Source organism: Pinus tabuliformis, chromosome 3_1 (genome assembly GCF_031772625.1).
Source record: "Pinus tabuliformis cultivar Carrire ecotype Pingquan chromosome 3_1, CPIR1, whole genome shotgun sequence".
NCBI lineage: Eukaryota > Viridiplantae > Streptophyta > Pinopsida > Pinales > Pinaceae > Pinus > Pinus tabuliformis.
The window spans coordinates 753,065,293-753,084,598 of NC_142301.1; the positions used below are offsets into that span (position 1 = coordinate 753,065,293).

Here is a 19,306-nt window from a genome sequence, read left to right on the forward strand (position 1 = left end):
CTTTGCATGTCTTATCCAGAGGGAGATCTTCTGGTTGCACATATTCATTATTGGGCTCTTTACCTATCTCAAACTTCAACACGATAGATAGTGGTTGGTCCACCAAAGTTTGCAAATTCTCCTATTTGACTCCACCTAGGAAAATGAGTTTGAAAACCTTGTTTCTCAGCCTCAAATGCATATTTTTGCTTTGGATTATTCTTTCTTGAACCAACCACTTGCTTCTTTCTAGGTCTCCAAAGGGCCTTTCCGAGGGTCTCCTCCTGTCACGAACTAGCTTTGAGTTTGATTAATGCTTGGAGTTTCACAGGAAATAGATTGGTCTGGGTTGTTCAGAATCTTGAAATGCTCCGATATCAAAACTGATATGTTTTCTCTAATAACCGAGTCAAAATCTTCCAATGACGCCCATGAAATGGATGTTATGTTTTACTGTTCAATTGCATACACAACCTCCCAAATAAGTAGAAATGCACTAGCAAGCATAAAACCAACAAAATGTTGTTGACTGGAGAAAACCCTCTTAGAGAATTAATACTCCAACTATTATTACAATTTCAATGTCATATTACATCTAGTGTGTGTTTCACGAAATAGGCCACCGCCCTTTTTTGTCTTCAAACAAAAATTACAGCAATAGCTACAAGATACACAGGTCTCTCCTACATGGTTGTGCATCTTGTGTCTTTGTAACAGTGTTTGTCAAGCTCACTGGTATATCATGTTTGTTTTACTACTCTTTGTGAAATAGTGCCAATCAAACTCTTCTTAACTTTAGAACTCTAAAATGTACAATGGGTGTATAAAATTGAATTCTATGTCCAAACAAATGAATGAACAAATCCTTCTCTCCAATTCTCTACCACTCATGCTGACAAAGAATGTATCGCACTATCAATTCCATTACCCAAATTGCTTCCTCTTAAACTGCCTGGTGGACAACTCAACACATGCCCACAAATGTAGCAGTGGTTCTTTTGCCTCCCAATACTTCAATTTGTTGTTGGTCATTCAATCTGTTTTCTATCATTAGAAAAAGTTTTGAGGTCTAAAATGGGCCTGCTAAGAACTATTATAAAATATCAGTGGAAATAATAAAATAGGATTAGATTAACTCATCAAGTTTTGGAGGGAAAAAGAAAAACCTATTTTTTCAACTCTTATTTTCAACTTATCTCCCTATGATTTTACTCAAGTTTTGAGTGAGAGCACTTGTTAGATGCGAAATTTAATTTTGCATCCAAGGAGTACCCATGTTGCATACTTTCAATGGACCCTACTACATGAAAATGTGAAATACATGAAAAAACGTGATTGCAATAATGTTTTTTCTTGTATTTCACATTTTTTGTGTACTAGTTGTTGAAGTTAGAGAGAAAGTGGTCCAGCCAGATTTAGAGGTGCACTAAGTTTGGCAGGGGATCCACATTCCACTAAGGCACAACTTTTTAATATTTTTCTCTAAAGTTAACTTTGGAAATATTTAAATTTTCTTAAGTTAAATCTAAGTTGACCTCAGTGTTTGTATCATTAGCATCTTAGTGATGGATCTTGTTGGTGGGCCCAAGTTGACTTAGAAGAGGGAAAAAGGCGCTGAAGGGAATTACTATGCATCAGATTGTTTGGTGAAAGTTTTAGAAATTAGGGCAACAAAACTACAACAAAGTCAGGGCTTCAACAACACACTAGGGCACAAGAGCAAGAGGGAATAATAGCTACATGATCAAGTAGTAGCGCCCAACACAAAGAAAAAAAACGAAGAATAGGCATGTAGAGGGGTTTTACGGCCTGTATGGAACTTGTACAGTGCAGCGTGTGTAGGGAGGCCATGGGTTGGGTTATTTTCTAGTTGGGCCATTTTGATTTTCTGAGTCAGATTTGTCAAAAGGAAAGTTTTTCCTTCTCACTGTAATTTTTCTGAAGAATTTTTGTTGAGGTTGCGCTTATAGAAGCCACCAGACAAGCAGGTTTTCCCGTGTTGGGTTTCCTGGGTAAATTTTGTTTCTTTATGGTGATGTGATTGTGCTTTTATTTTTTGGTTTCTTGTTAAATTTCTGTTGCATGTTCAGTGAAATAAAACTTAACATATTTGTGGAAGAAGTTAAATTTTAGTTTTAGTTATTTACTTGTAATTTCCAGAAATTACTTAGCTGGATTTTTAGAGAAACTAACATGGCATTAGAGCTTGGCTCTGTATAAAGACCAGTCACCAGGGAAAGCGTTGCATGGAAGAGGGAGTTGCGCTAGGGTTTGAGGCACAGTTAGTTTCCAGTCACCAAAAGTGCACTCAGCCAGCCAGACAGTGCAACTAGCCAACTAGATTTGTGCAAGGGTTTGAGAAAGAGTCAACCATGAAGATGGCATATCAGGGTTTGAGACCAAAGCATGGTATGAATGGAGCCTCCAACTTTTGTGCCTAGAGAGAGAGGATGCTTGTGATGTTGGAGGACCAAGGGGTCAAGGAGTTTGTAGAAAATCTAATGGCTCAGCCACAAGACCCTCAACAGTTAGCTTAGCATAATAAGAGGGATGCTCTAGGGCAAGGAGAATAATTCTTGAGGGGGTCAAAGAGCATATAATTCCTCTCATAGCATGTAAGAAGACAACACATGAAATGTGGACAACAGTTTTGAAATTGTACCAGTGAAGTAAGGAAGTTGGTGCTAAAAGACAAACTTGGGTAATATGTATGGCCAAGGGAGAGTCCATGGCGTCCTACTTGACCAAGTTCACCCAAGTCTAGGATGAGCTTGCTGGGGTGAATGACATTGTTTCAGATAGTGACCTAGTGAGCCTTGCGTTATTAGGGCTTCACAAGTTGTGGGATAACTTCCATGACACAGTCACAGGTAGAGAAAATCTTCCAGATTAGGAGCGGCTATGGAGTGATTGCATGCAGGAAGAAATTAGGAGGCAGTCAAGGTTTGGCACTCATGTCAAGCAAGAGGATGAAGAGAATTTTCCCTAGCTGGCAAGGGGACCAAGGGCAAAGGCAAGAAACATGCAGGACCAGTTGAATCAAGCTCAAAGGTTAGAAAGATCTGTCCAAACTTAAGTGTTATCAGTGCCACCAGTTTGGACACTATCCTACCATGTGTCCACAAAGAAAGAAAGGGTCCAAGAAGGACCAAGTAGCAGCCACTGCTGAAATAAATGAGTTCAACTCCAAATTTGAGAAGGAGTTCTCCCTCATTGCATGCATGGCAAGTTCAACGTCCAACAATGTTTGGTTCATAGATAGTGGGGCTTCACGTCATATGACCGGGTGTAAAGATTTTTTCAGCCAACTTACTGAAAAGGACTAGAGAATCACCATAGAGCTTGGTGATGATGGCACGTACTCAGCCATGGGTATGGGTATTGTCAAATTTGAGAGGGAGTCAGGCAGTCCCCTCTTTCTCAAGGACGTCCTCTATGTACCAGGGTTGAAGAAACACCTTGTTTCAGTTTCAACACTTGAAGACAAGGGGTATGATGTCATTTTCGGGAAAAGAAAAGCCCTTTCGAAACCCTCTAACTCAGCAGAAGAGGCCAAGTAGATTGGAGTAAGGGTGAAGAGGCTCTACAAATTGTAGTGTTGGACATTGGATAAACCACTGCTCCCTGTGTGTTTCGCAACATGGACTAACCGCCTCTCGTGGATCCTTATCTCTGGCGATGTGATTGTTGACTAACACCTGCGGGTTTTGGTCCAACGACAATCGTGATTCCCAACAAGTGGTATCAGAGCATAGGTCACGAATTCGATACACACCCGACTCGCATTGTGGGGGAGATTATTGTACATTGGATAAACCAACACTCCTCGTGTGTTTCGTGACATGGACTAACTGCGTCTCGTGGGTCTTTATCTTTGGCTAACGCTTGCGGGTTTTGGTATAACAACAATTGTGATTCCCAACATGTAGTTTGACTCGGCAACAATGTTGACAAACAAGGTTGGTTGTGAGCAGAACAAGGACGCAGGGGAACTTTGGCATAGATGAATGGGACATTTACACCATGGGGCATTGAAAATATTGCAGGAGATAGCCACCAGGCTGTCGAATTGTAGCATGGACCAACATGATGTGTGCAAGGGATGCACACTTGGAAAGTATGCAAAGACTTCTTCCCCAGCCGAGACAACAGAGCTGCAACTATGTTAGATCGGGTGCACTCAGATATATGTGGCCCTTTCTCTTCTTCTTCTCTCATGGGTTATAGATATTATGTCATTTTTATTGATGATTATTCTAGAAAAACTTGGATATTTTTCATGAAGAAAAAGCAGGAAGTCTTCTCTAAATTTGTGGAATTCAAGGCCCTAGTTGAAAACCAGTCAGGCAAAAAGATTAAGGCCTTGAGAAGTGACAATGGCAGTGAGTATATCTCAAATTCCTTAAAATACTTTTGTGCCAAGGAATGAATTAGGAGAGAACTCACAACTCCCCATAATCCTCAACATAATGGGGTAGCTGAATGAAAGAACTACAATATTGTTGGAGCAGCGAAAGCTATGCTGCATGACTAGGGGCTACCTATGTTTTTGTGGGTAGAGGCATGCAACAAAGCAGTGTTCCTACAGAATAGGAGTCCACACAAAGTTCTGGGACGAGTTACACCAGAAGAGGCATTCACAGGAAAAAAGCTTGATTTATCTCACTTCCGCATCTTTGGCAGTTTGGTGTATTGCCATGTGTCCAAGGATAGCAAGAAGAAGCTGGAGGCCATAGCTGAAAAGGGTATTTCGTGGGCTATAATGAGATTTCTTAGGTGTACAGGTTGTACGTTCCAACACTGAGAAAAACAATGCTTAGACGTGATGTGAAATTTGAGGAAGAAAGGGCTCTCAAGAAGTCCTTGGAGCATGAACAGTGTGTAGAGCAAGAGGAGGAGCAACAAGCTCCCAAGTAGGAAGCTCAACCAACTTCTCAGTTGTAGTCATAGTCAGTAGGTGGACAGATCGTACACAAGGCTGATGAGGAGACAATGCAAGACGAGGAGGAGAGAGATGGAGAGTGGAGACAACCATTCAACTAGTGACTCCCAATACAGGGAGAAGGATGATCAAGTGGGCCGAGAAGCTGATTTAGGAGGCCTAGGAGAGGGTTGCGGTACCCAACTGTAGCTTCATGCAGAGCAAACAACCATAGAGATACTCTGGCTACATGACACTTATTACAAAGTGAGTTGACTCATAGCCTTATAGCTTTAAAGAGGCTGAGTCACTGTAGGTTTGGAGAGATGCTATGGATGAGGAGTATAACTCCAATATGCAGAATGGTGTTTGGGAAGTTGTGCCAAGACTGGAGCGTAAGACAGTGATTGGATCTAGACGGGTCTACAGGATTAAGCATGGAGCAGATGGGAGTGTAGTGAAATACAAGGCTAGGTTTGTGGCCAAAGGCTTGTCTCAGGTTGAGGGCATAGATTATGACAAGATATTCGGTCCAATTGCCCGCTACTCGTCCATTATGACTATTATTGTCTTGGCAGCATAGATGGGCTGGAAAATCCACTAGATGGACGTTAAAGCAACGTTTCTCAATGGAGAAGTTGAGGACAACATTTACATTGAATAGTTGGAGGGGTATGAGACACACAACTGGGAGTCGCACATGTGCATGCTTAAGCGAGCTCTCTATGGGCTCAAGCAGGCCCCAAGAGTGTGGTATTTGTGCATAGATAGCTATCTTCTTGGATTGGGCTTCAATAAGAGTGAAACTAACCCTAACTTGTACTTTTTTGTGGTTGGGGGGCAACCTCTCATTCTTGTACTGTACGTTGATGATATCATCTTGATAGGGGATGAAAAGATCACCAGGGAATGCAAGGCTGACCTTGCATCAAAGTTTGACATGAAGGATGTAGGATTTATGCATCACTTCCTTGGATTGGAGATTTGGCAAGGTGATGGGCAAATTTTCTTGGGATAGGGCAAGTATGCTCATGAAATTCTCAAGAAATTCATGATGCAGGATTGTAGGCCTATGGCCACTCCTTTAGTGACAAATTGGGTTCATAAAACTCTACAACAGGTCATTCCTCCTCTATTTAAAACTATCCTCACCTGTATGGATTCATTATTTAGGAAGATACATGTCAGCAAGGCAGAATGTGTGGATGCCACACTCTATAGGTAGTTTATTGTTATTTTTTGTAGCATCAGACAATGTTTTAGTCTCGATAGATGTCAGAGAGGCTAAGAAAAACTAGGACTCGATAACCCAGAAAAGGTTTTAGGAAAATCCACGTGGAAATTCCTGAATTAAGTTAATTAATTAGTAATTAATTTTTTCCTAACTCTAACTTAGGAAAAATGATTAATTAACAAGAATTAATTGAGGAAGGTGAGATTTCTCTAGAAACTCGCACATATCAACTAAGAAATAATCTTAGCCATTGATTAAGTTTTAATCTTGGCAGCTGGAGTCCCACAGTGAGATTATAAGAAGACGTTGATGGGTAGATAGAGGAACACACTTGAGATTGATTTCCCTGGGTAGTTTGATTTTCCACAAAGAAACAACAGTTGCTGGAAGAGTTTGAGCTAGAGAAGGAAAGAAGAGACAGAGAGGGGTAGAGACAGTGAGCCTAGAGGAAGTTTTCCATATTCGGAGAGTAGCATGTAGAGAGGCAAAGATAGCCATAGAGAGGCTGACGCGGCGGTTGCACAAAAGTCTTTAGAGGCAAATTCGATTTTTTTGCTGGAGAGAACTCATTTTTAGTTCTCTAGGTCGGGTTCCAGAGTGCCGGAGAGATAGTTTCTCAGTCAGCAGTGGACAAGACGGCTCGAGGAGGAGTTGTTCCAAGTAATGTGTATTCCAGTTCTGCGCTGGGGTGATGCAGGGTCTGCGCAGGCCAGATTGGACGACTCACTTGGAGTTGGAAATTAGAGCTTGGATTGCTTGTGTGGTGAGGAAAATTCCCCATACTATTTTTGCCAATATTTTTCTTCGTAGGATTGCTAGATTTTAGCATCCAGTTGTACTCAGAATTTCTCACTGTTGCTTAATAATAAAAACCCTCAGCTGCTGCACCGATTTTCCCAAGTTGGGTTTTTTTGGGGACTTTTGTCCAAAAATAATTGTGTCAAATGTTTGTGTGTGCGCCAGTATTTTCTCAGTTTCCAGTTTATCTTCCACAATATTTTTATTTGTGAAGATTGCAGTGTGATTAATTTGTTGTTGTCGTAGCAATAAACTACTAAATTAATTAACAGTTAGAAGAATTAATTCCAGTTGTTGCAATAGAATTCAATGGTGAAATTTTCACATGGTATTAGAGCAATTTTGATCAGACGGGAAGCTCAGAAGCGGAAGCAGAAAAATTTGTTGTTCAGAGGGAGCAACATGACGATTTTTCTGGGGGTTGTGCAGTGCCTAGCTAGGCAGTGCGAATTGCTGGGCAGTTCGATTTTTCAGTGCAGGATTGGCAGAAAAATTTGACTTGCCTTAGTGAGTGATTCTAGCAGGCTGAGGGGGCAACAACTCAGTAGTTTTTGCTGAGAAAATTCCTTATTTGGGCACAGTAGGGTTTTGCAGCAGTTTGCTAGAGTAGAATCAGCGCAAGGTGGAAGAGAAAGTGAACACACAGAGGGAATTTCTCTTAGAGGGTTTCTAGCCTAGAAATCCATATTTGTAGTTGCTGCTGGCAGTCGCTGCAAGTAGATTTTCTCACTCCAGAAGGGAGTGCGAATAGCAGGTTCAACAACTGAGCAGGTGAAAGGGAGAAATTTTTGTTCTAGGTTTAGAGATGGCCACAATTGGGCTTAGAGATCAGGATAAGTTGGAGGAAGCCTCCAACTATTTCATCTAGAAGGCTAGGATGTCCTTCCTACTAGATGAATTTGGCCTAAAAACCTATGCAGAAAATGTTGTGGCAGTACCGAATGATGCGGATCCGCTGAAGGAATACAAGAAAGAGATGGAAAAGGCGAAGCAAATGATATTGGATGGAGTCCAGGACGATATAGTCTCGCATATATCAGCCAAGAATACGACCAAGGAGATGTGGGATGCTCTCGCTCAACTATATCAGAATCCTTCCAAGCAGCGAAAGATGTTCCTACAAGAGAAGCTGAGAAACATCAAGATGTAGAAGGGTGAAGGCATAGATCCCTTCCTCACCAGAATTCAAGAAATCTAGGATCAACTTGTAGTCATTGGGGAGGCGCCTCAACCTATAGAGCTTGTGCATTTGGCCCTAAACAATGTCTCAAAGGAATGGCAAGTCTTTGTCCAAAACATCTTGGGATGAGACACATTACTAGGGTGGGACAGGATGTGGTCAGACCTGCAGCAAGAGGAGATGAGGCGAGCTCTAGTAAAGAGCTCCATCAACGGAAGCAACAATAAGGGTTCGAAGGGTGAGGAGGAGGAAGAAAACGTGGCCCTTGGATCAAAGGGTCCTAGTCAGGGACAAGGGGAGAAGAAGAAGAAGAAGGACCCATCTAAGGTCAAGTGCTTCAGGTGTGGCAAGTTTGGCCACTACAGTGCTCAGTGTCCTCTTAGGATGAAGGACAAGCAGGAGAGGCAGGACTAGGCAACAACATTCGCAAGGGTAGATAGATTGTCCTCTAGGTTGGAGGAATACTTTGCCATGTTTGCAGCTATACCTCTAGGAGTGAGGTGGGGCGATATGGAGTTATAGTCCCAGAGTTGCAGAGGATTGGGCAGGGTCCATTGAGGTGTCTTCCTCATGGATCATTACCTTGCTATGGGGGCCCACAATATTCAGTAGCAAGGATGGATCAGTGTCAGTGATGCAGTCAGATTCCAGAGTGACAATTGCAAACTAGTTGCAGTCAAGTGTTGAGGAGCACAAATGTAGTGTTGACAGCAGAGCAGCAGGCGTAGTAGCAGAGTCGGTAGCAATGCAGATTCCTTAAGTGGACAGTGCAAAGGCTAGTAACACTCAGATGCTCAGGAGACAATTGTAGCACAGAGACACAATTGATTTAGTATTTAAGATGCTTCTCAGTTGCAGTAGTTGCAGTAGCAACAACAACAATTGAGAGGGAGTTGCAGTGTAGATGCGTTGGCAGTAGTATATCAGTGTCAGCAACAACAAATGCAACATCAGAGTTGCACAATGGTTGGTGGGTAGTGACAGGTAGTCATAGTGGCCAGACATCAAAAACATGTATGGGAGGATGATGCAGAGACAGGGTGTTGGAGTAGTTCGACACCAGAACACCTGCCTCGCTAAGAGGGAGTGTTATTTTTTGTAGCAATCGATGGTGTTCTAGTCTCGACAGTTGTCAGGGAGGCTAAGAAACACTAGGACTCCATAACCCATAATAGGTTTCAGTAAAATCCACCTAGAAATGCCTTAATTAAGTTAACTAATCAATAATTAAATTTTTCCCAAGTCTAACTTAGGAAAAGTGATTAATTAACAAGAATTAATTGAGGAAGGTGAGATTTTTCTAGAAACTCACATGGATCGACTAGGAAATAATCTCAGCCATTGATTAAGTTTTAATCTTGGCCGTTGGAGTCCCATAGTGAGATTATAAGAAGAAGTCAATGGGTAGATGGAGGAACACACTTGAGGTCGATTTCCTTGGGAAGTTTGATTATCCAGAAAGTAGCAGCAGTTGCCGGAAGAGTTCGAGCTAGAAAATGGAAGCAGAGACAGAGAGGGGCAGAGACAGTGAGTTTGGAGGATGTTTTCCCTATTTGGAGAGTAGCTTAGAGAGAGGCAGAGATAGCCACAGAGAGGCTTATGTAAGGGCTGCGCAAAAGTCTCTAGAGGGAAATTTGATTTTTCTGGAGAGAAGCTCGTTTTCAGTTTCGGAGGCCGGGAAGATTTCCCAAAGTGTCAGAGAGGCAATTTCTCAGTCAGTAACAGACAGGACGACTTGAGGAGCAGTTGTTCCAGGCAGTGTGTAATCCAGTTCTATGCTAGGGTGTCGCAGGGTTTGTGCAGGCCAGTTTGGATGGCTCACTTGGAGTTGGTAGTCAGAGCTTGGATTGCTTGTGGGGTGAGGAAAATTCCTCATAATCTTTCTTTTCCAGTATTTTTCTCTCTAGGATTGCTAGATTTATGCATCAAGTTGTACGCAAAATTTCTCACTGCTGCTTAATAGTAAAAACCCTTCGCTGTTGCACTGTTTTCCCAGGTTGAGTTTTTCCGGGGACTTTTGTCCAAAAATAACTGTGTCAAATTTTTGTGTGTGCCAGTATTTTCTTAGTTTCCGATTTATCTTCCGCATTGTTTTTATTTGTGAAGATTGTAGTGTGATTAATTCGTTGTTTTCATAGCAATAAATTGCTAAATTTATTAATAGTTAGAATAATTAATTTCAGTTGCTGCAATAAAATTTCAGTGGTGAAATTTTCACATTGATAGGGTCGTTGATGTATCTAGTGAATAGACGACTAGATATTTGCTATGTAGTAAACCAACTCAGTCAGTTTATGGTAGAACCCACAAGAGTGCATTGGGTAGCTGCTAAGCATGTATTGAGGTATCTCAGGGGCACAATTGACTTTGGTTTGTTGTACAAGAGAGTAGATGAAGTGAAGCTAACAAGGTTTGCAAATGCAGATTGGGCAGGGAGTCCAACAGACAAAAAGAGCACTTCAGGTTGCGCATTCAGTGTGGGATCAACAATTGTTTCCTGGTTCAACAAGAAGCAAAGATCAGTAGCACTGAGTTCAGCAGAGGCTGAATACATGTCTGCTAGTATGGCAGCTTGTGAGGCCATTTGGCTGAGAAAGTTACTTGTAGGACTCTTCAGTCAGAGTTTGGAACCAACAACCATTCATTGTGATAATCAAAGTTGCATCAAGCTCTCTGATAATCCAGTGTTTCATGACAGGTCCAAGCACATTGAAATTAGGTACCATCATCTTAGAGATTGTGTGTAGAAGGGGAAGATCCAGTTTTAGTATGTCCATACAACGATGAAAACATTAGATAGATATATTGACTAAGGCTTTGCCAAAGGGCAACATTGTGTTTCATAGAGATACGTTGGGTGTTGTGGAGAACCACTCCCTCTTTAAGTGGGAGTGTTGAAGTTAGAGAGAAAGTGGGCCAGCTAGATTTGGAGATGCACTAAACTTGGTAGGGGACCCACATTCCACTAAGGTGCAGTTTTTTAATATTTTTCTCTAAAGTTAACTTTGGAAATATTTAGATTTTGTTAAGTTAAATTTAAGTTGATCTCACCCCTTGGATAATTGGCATCTCAACCATAGATCTTGTTGGTGAGCCCAAGTCAACTTAGAAGAGGGAAAAAGGCACTGAAGGGAATTATTATGCATCATAATGTTTGGTGAAGGTTTCAGAAATTAGGGCAACACAACTACAACAAAGATATGGCTTCAACAACATGCTAGGGCACAAAAGCAAGAGGGCATAATAGCTATAGGACCAAGTACCAACGCCCAACACTCAGAAAAAGCACAGAACAGACATGCAGAGGGGCCATACAACTTGTATGGAACTTGTACAACGCAAACTGTGCAGGGAGGGCCATGAGTTGGGTTATTTTTCAGCTGGGCCAATTTGTTTTTTTGAGTCATATTTGTCAAAAGGAAGTTTTTCCTTCTCACTATAATTTTTTTGAAGAATTTTTGCTGAGGCCACCCTAATAGAAGCCACCAGACAAGCAGGTTTTCTCGTGTTGGGTTTCCTGGGTCAATTTTATGTCTTTATAGTGATGTGATTGTGTTTTAATTTATGGGTTTCTTGTTAAATTTCCGCTGCATGTTTAGTAAGATAAAACTCAACATATTTATGGAAGAAGTTAAATTTTAGTTTCAATTATTTACTTGTAATTTCCATAAATTAGTTAGCTAGGTTTCTAGAGAAATTAAAAGTAGGGTCCATCTAAACTATGCAACATGGGTACTCCTTGGATGCAAAATTAAATTCCACATCCAACGTTGCTCCTGCTCGAAATTTGAGTAAAATCGTAGGGAGATAAGTTGAAAAAGTAGATTTTTAATTTTTAATTTTTTCTATCTTTTTACTTTTTTACTCCGAAAATGGTGAATCATCCCCCATGGTTGATATCATCATATTAAATCCTATTGGTTCTTATAAAGTTGATTTTGTTGCACATTTTTGTTTTGAGGCCTATTTTTTAACTGAAAATTTCTCTAATGGGCCTCGTAATCTTCTTTTCCGTGGAACTCTTCATCAACTTGTCTTGGAAAATAGTTTAGAGTTGGCCAATGATTGACATGGACTTATTGACATGGATAGTTGTTGGCATCAACTAAGTTCTTCTTGGCAGAGACCTATTATTTTGATGGCATCGACTTGATGCCTCCATTAACATGGTTCATTGTTGTTAACATGGGTAGATACGTATTCATCAATGTTGGCTTCAACCTTGTTGGTGAGTGGTTCTTTCCTTAGTCAATTGGCCACCTCAAACTCGGATCTTTTCAGGTTGCTCCCCCAAGTGAGAGCTCTAGTATAAGTTGTCAGAAATGCCCCTCCCAACCCCTAGAAACACCGTTCAACGTTTCGAAAACGGAAATGGAAACAATTCTCCTTTGAAACGTCCCAGAAACATTTTGTAGCCATTTCATATTTTTGGAAACAGAGGATTTCGATTTCGATACATTTCAGGCATTTTAATTTTTTTTGGATTTGTTTCAGATCATGATTTTCGTGATCTGTTTCCATATTTCTAGAAATGGATCCACCAGTAAATGCTCAAAGCCAGGAACGAGAGTCATTTTTTTCCATCGAGAAAAGCCAACGTTGAGGGCTTGCCCCCCTCTTAACCTATGTATCACCTTGTAACCCTATTTTCATTCAACTTCATGCCATTTCGTTGTTGGAGGAGGCCACCCATCGCTGCTTGGAGTTGGAGGAGGCTTGGGTTGCCACTTCTTGGAGTTGGAGGGAAGATACGCATAGGTAAGTTAACATGCTCACTGACTGCCCAGTGCCAATTTGTACTTGCAAGACTTGTTGTAAATTTCAGCTTGCAGAGTGGAAGTATTGTTGTAACTTTCAGATTGTTTACAGAGTGCAGTATGCAGCAAATGAATTTTTTTTCTTAATACTCAATATCTCATGAGAACACAAAAATATTAGAAGTATTCTTATATGCTCGTTCTATTAGGTTCATTACATTATCATCGAGGATGAGAACTCTATATTTCCTTCTGACTTGAATATGAGTGAAGTGCTTCTTCAAACTTAGAAACAGTGAAAGAAGATCAACATGTGACCATAAGTTATTAAAGATGTATAATTGATTGCCTTTAATTCATTGTTGCTTAAATTTTAATGTGTAGTTCATAGTCTAGACCAATAATTCCATCAAATCATGAAGAATTCCAGTAACTTGAAATACTTGCACTCTGTAACATGTAACTTTGACTTGAAATTAATTTGTAACTTGAAGGTTGAAACATGCTTCATTGGACAAAGTTGAAAGTTGAGACAGATTACAAATTAAACTTAAATTAATATTAGTTCTTGAATATTAATGTTGGCATGTTGTAGGTGTTCTTGCCATTATACATTCCATCCATTGCTAAGTTACCAGAAATGTCCCATTCATAGCATGTTCAAGTTCATCCATTCGTAATGAGGAACAAGAAATTGAATCGACCCTTAAAGTTGATCCAAAGTCACCACTTTGGAAATATGTCACTATTGTAGGGAAGATTCAAGGAGAAGGTTAATTGGAATGGGTTTACAATGAGTGTCAAAAGGAGTTTAAGGGATCATACACTCGGGTTAATGCACATTTACTTGCCTTAAGAAACGATGAGATTTGAATATGCATTTGCCCACTTAAAGAGAATGAGACAGAGGGAAAAAGTTTAAGTAAGGGAAAAATTGCAAAATATCAGAAAGAACAAGACGCGACATATGTTAAAGCAAATGAGGAAAATTCTTTATTCAAACAACCAACAAGGTTAATAGCATCTTCAGCAAAGCCTCCACTTCCCTCTTATGGAATTGGTAGCCTTGGTTCAAAGCGGTCTAATCTGGGACCGCTTGAAAAGAGTTTAAATAATGATGCCCAAGAGAAGAAAAATGCAGCCATAGGTCAGTGCATTTATGCAAATGGCCTTCCCTTTAACCTTGTACGATCTTCTTACTGGGTAAAGATCATCAAAATAGTGAATGAAGCCCTAAAAGGGTACAAGAGCCCTTGATATAAGAAGGTTTGCACTACAGTGTTGACTGTTGAGAAGTTAAATTTGGAGGCTAAATTAAACCTCGTTCATAATTCATGGCACATTTTAGGGGCGTTGATTATTTTTCATGGATGGAATGATAAAATGAATAGACCTTTGATCAATGTGATTGCTCAGAGCCCAAAGGGGGCAATGTTTTTGAAGGTAGTGGATTGTGAGGGGCAGTTGAAAGATTCCCAATTCATTGCTGACATCTTGATTGAAGCAATTGAAATGGTGGGGCCAGAAAATGTTGTTCAGGTAAAAACTGACAATACAATAGTGTGTAGAGCAGTAAACCGAATTATTGAAGGCAAATATCAACACATGTTTTGGACACCTTGTGTTGTACATTCATTTAACCTCATGTTGAGCAAGATGGGGAAGCAAATTGAGTGGATTCAACTTATTTTTGAAGAGGAAAAATAAATTCAAGCCTTCAACGCAAACCACCACATGTCCCAAGCATATACAAGTAATTTGAGAAGTTGGAGCTCCTTAAGGAACCTAAACTTTAAAGTTTATTTCATAAATTCTAATTTATATGACTCTAAATTCAAATATGTAAATTGAATTCTCAAATAGGTCATGATTCGTGAATCATAAAAGGTATTCAATCAATTATGATTTTTAATTTATTGAACAATGAAATATTGGCACTTGTAGGTTGCCGAGTCTCGTTTTACTTCTCACATCATAGTCTTAACAAGGCTTATGCAGGTGAAAGAAACATTACAATAAATGGTATGCAGTTCTCTTTGGAATCAATGGAGGCAATCCCTAATTAAAGTAGCACAAACAGTGCAAAGGTTTGTTGTTGATGATGAATGGTGGGATAGGGTGGAGTACCTCTTGGCTTAAGCCAATTGTGGATTTGCTATGCATGTTTGACATGGATATGCCTAATTTGGGAGAGGTGTATGAGGGCGTTGATTCCATGATAAAGAAGATAAAGATGGTTATAAATGCTAAGGAGAAGGACCCAAATGAAGTCTTTTACAAATAGGTAAAAGATATATTGACCAAATGGTGGAACAAGATGATCACCCCATTGCACCTTTTGGCCTATTCGGTGAATCCAAAATATTATTTTGCAGAGTTGATAAGTAATCCAAAAAGAACCACACCAAACAAAGACCCAAAAGTCTCACACAAATTTAAGAAAGCTTTTAGAAAGCTATTTGTAGATTCTGATATTGGGATTGAAATTTGTTCAGAGTTTGCTCATTTTGTGGGATCAGAGGGTTTGGGTGCAGATCTTGATTCTATGCGTGACAAAACCATATTAAGTCCAATTGATTGGTGGGATTACTATGGTGGGGAACTTCCACATATATACAAAAATTGGTCATTAGGATTTTGTCACAGATTGCTAGTTCCTCTTCAGTAGAGAGGAACTAGAGAACATATGGCTTCATCCATTCAGTGAAGCGAAATAGAGTGGGCTCAAAGAAAGTTGAGGAACTAGTGTATGTTCATTCAAACCTTCACCTTCAATATACAAGAGTGATGAACTCAAATTCGGGCCCACCAAACTATGGGATGTGCAACCAAAGTTACCTGACTTGGATATGACATTGAATGCGATGTCTCATATGAATTGTTTGATGAGGAGGCACCAATAATTGCATCTTCAAATGGACATAACAACAATGCTCCCACTCATGGAGAGGATCCAAATGTTGATGTGAATCTTAATTACATGGATGAAAGTAAATGTAATTTATGATGATGTTTTAAACTTTTGAACAATGAGCATTAAATACCATAATATGTCGTATGATAGTACACTGCCAATCATAGTTCATTTTGTAATTTGTACTATGTAGAATTATTAATTTTGGTGATGATGTTGATGATTGAAATTGGAAACACAAACTTGATGATATGTTAAATATTATAATAATCACTAATGATGATGACAATGTTTATGCTGAATTGACGATTTTATGTTCAATTCATCATGATGATTATGTATTTTTAAATATAGAATCTAGATTCTAAAAGATGAATGGTAATATGATTTTTATTTTATATATATATGTCGTTTCCTTGCTGTATCATATACAGATTTTTTGAAAATTTGCCACATCCGTTTCAAACCCCGTTCCCATATCCATTTCAATGGAACTTAGGCTCTAGTAAACCAAAATAACAAATAAAAATTTCATAGCTAAGCTGCTTACCATTATATATATCCAGAATTTTTGAAAATTTCTCGCCTGTTTCAAACCCCGTATCCGTAGCTGTTCCCGTATCCATTTCAGTGCAACTTAGGCTCTAGTAAACCAAAATAACAAATAAGGATTCCATAGCTAAGCTGCTTACCATCCTCTCTCGATAATTAGTTTGTTAGTGGAGTCATTGTTTATGCTTGTAGCTCCATCACTTTGAAGAATGAGTGTAGTATGTTGTCAAAGATTTATAATTAATCTTGTTCTTTAGAGTTGGCAAAATTTGTGATGTAAATATTTTCTACAATTTTCAATTGGGTGGGTGGGATGGAATATTTGTTCCTTCTAATACCACTATTAAAATTGTCCTTTCTCAACCTACAACCACAATTTCGTGTGTGTGGGTGGAGAAAGCTGTCTTAGGGGAAATTGGTAATCGCCCAACATGATCTATAGTATATACTACACACCTGAAGCGAGGGGATGAATGTATCTGCATATAAAGCTTTCTTCTGGACATGCCATCATACAATTCAATACTACCACCTTTGCATAATATAGCCTCATTGCAATATTACACGCACACATACAGACATACATACTACAGTGGGTAGGTTTATCTGCAGATAAAATTCGTTAGGCACATTTCATTATACAGTAAGATGATTACTCTGGTTTACTACCACCATTGTATTTCTCACAGTTCCACCTAGAGAAGTGAGGCACCCTGCATACTAGGGTTGTTTCCTGGGGGTTGAGGGGGGTGTGGGGGGGGATATCTTCATTGCTTCATGCATTTGTGTCTGTCTTCACATATGTGCTTTTCTGTCTTCATGTATGTCTGTAATGCTAGAAATAGGCTAACTATTTAGTATTTACTGCCAAGAAGTTTGCACCATGTAATTTGATCTCTCTTGCTACTTAGTAGATGCAGGGTTAAGATGGACCTATATGCTAGTATAACCTCATTGTAAGATTATTGTTAGACAAAGTCCCACGTAGATGTGAAGACAGGAACCGGCTTCATAAATGAAACCACAAACTATTTTCTACCTTGCTTTTTGCTGGCATGCATTATCCATTAGGTTGAAGTAATTTTTCCCGTACTAAGCTGTTCTTTCTCTGTGCAGATAGTGAGAGAGTTACTGGAGTACAAGTGTATAAATGTAAATGCTCTGAACAAGTTAAAAGAAACAGCACTTGATTTGGCCGAAAAATCACATTTTATGGAAGTTGCATCAAAAATCAAGAGTGCACTGAAAGAAGCTGGAGCTGAGAATGGAAAACATATAAGCCAACCTAAAGAAGGACGAGAGCTAAAACAAACTGTTAGTGACATAAAGCATGATCTGCATACTCAACTCGAGCAAATTGAAAAAACAGAGACACGAGTTTCTGGAATTGTAAATGAAATAAATAATTTCAGGACAGAGGGAATGAGCAATACAGTCAACTCTGTGACAGTTGTTGCAGTTCTCATTGCAACAATAGCTTTTGCCGCTATTTACACTGTGCCTGGTGACTATGTAGGTCTGCCGCAACAAAGCCCAAACCTATCTTTGGGACAAGCTTTGATAGCTAAGAAAGTGGCATTCCAAATATTTTTCATTTTTGACTCACTTGGACTGTTCATATCTCTTGCAGTGGTGGTTGTTCAAGTATCACTAGTTGCATGGGAAAGAAACGCTCAAAGTAGAGTGATTTTTGTATTTAACAAACTCATGTGGATGGCTTGTCTGTGCACTTCAGTGGCTTTTATTGCACTGTCCTTCATTGTTGTTAGCCACCATGGTCTGTGGATTGCAATTACCGTAACTATAATTGGCGGAACAATAATTTTGGGGACATTAGCTACCATATGCTACTTTGCAGTTAGACAACGATATGGAAGATCGAGAAGTTCTGGAAGGAAGATCAGAAGATCATCCCGGAGTAGGTCTTACTCATGGTCAGTCATGGCAGACTTATCAGATTCAGATATCTGTTATTCTGAACACCATAAGATATATGCTATCTAATTCCTTTGAGCTGCATTTTTATGTCTTTGGGGCTCTGGTTGATCGAAGTTAGGTTCATGAATTCCTGTATATATATTCTACTTTGGATATGACGAAGTAGAATGTTTGCTGTCAATCTATACTAAATTATAGCATTTCTAAATATTATTAGATATCAATGAGTTGGCATATGAATATATTTGCTCCTATTGTAGAAGTATGAAGAATTAGAGCATCTACTTTTCAAGGATGCCTATTTGAGAATGGTGAACTGCTATGATGAGTTTTGGAGCCAATTGCATTGAACAAAGCAATACAAAAGGATGCAAATTCCTTTTTGATATGGATTTTGTGCTTTGAATTTTTCTAATCACTTGAAAGATGGTCTAGAAACTTGCATTTTTCCTATCTATCTTAAAGTGATTTTGCGGACCATCCAATATGAACTATGCTGGATTCAGATGATCGTTATCCATTGATATTCGGACACAACGGAAAACTTTTCTGATCGAGATTGTGAAGTCTTTTCAGCTACAAAAATCTGATTTTGAATAGCAGAAGTGACAGACTTGATGGCTTATTTAGTTGTGTTCTAAAGGTTGTTTGATGTTACATACCATTGATTTTGCATATTCCAAAACACTGTTAAATCCAGTATTAAGCGTGTTAAAAAATTGTTGTAAAGGTTTTATATTTGCATCCTCTTTACTGCAGAACTCATTCAGGGATTAACTTTTGCAATGCAGAGAGGGTTGATTTGCAGTTATATGGTATAGTTTGACACAGGTTATTAATTTGATAGATATCGAGTACTATCATCTAGATAGATATACTTGAATTGACCTATTACCTCTTCTAGATCGATTTCTGAGTGTTATGTCCTAGCAGAGTCATTTTACTTCACTCCTACTTCCACTTGAGCTAAGGAATTATGATCAATATGACGGCTGAATTGAATTTCAATTTTCAATGTGGGTGTCATTGCTGA

At 39.4% G+C, this 19,306-nt stretch overlaps 1 pseudogene; it reads left to right on the forward strand.

The window, feature by feature from the left end:
* Positions 1-14,300: 14,300 nt before the first annotated feature.
* On the forward strand, positions 14,301-18,724 carry LOC149189564 (ankyrin repeat-containing protein At2g01680 pseudogene; annotated as a pseudogene).
* Positions 18,725-19,306: the final 582 nt, after the last annotated feature.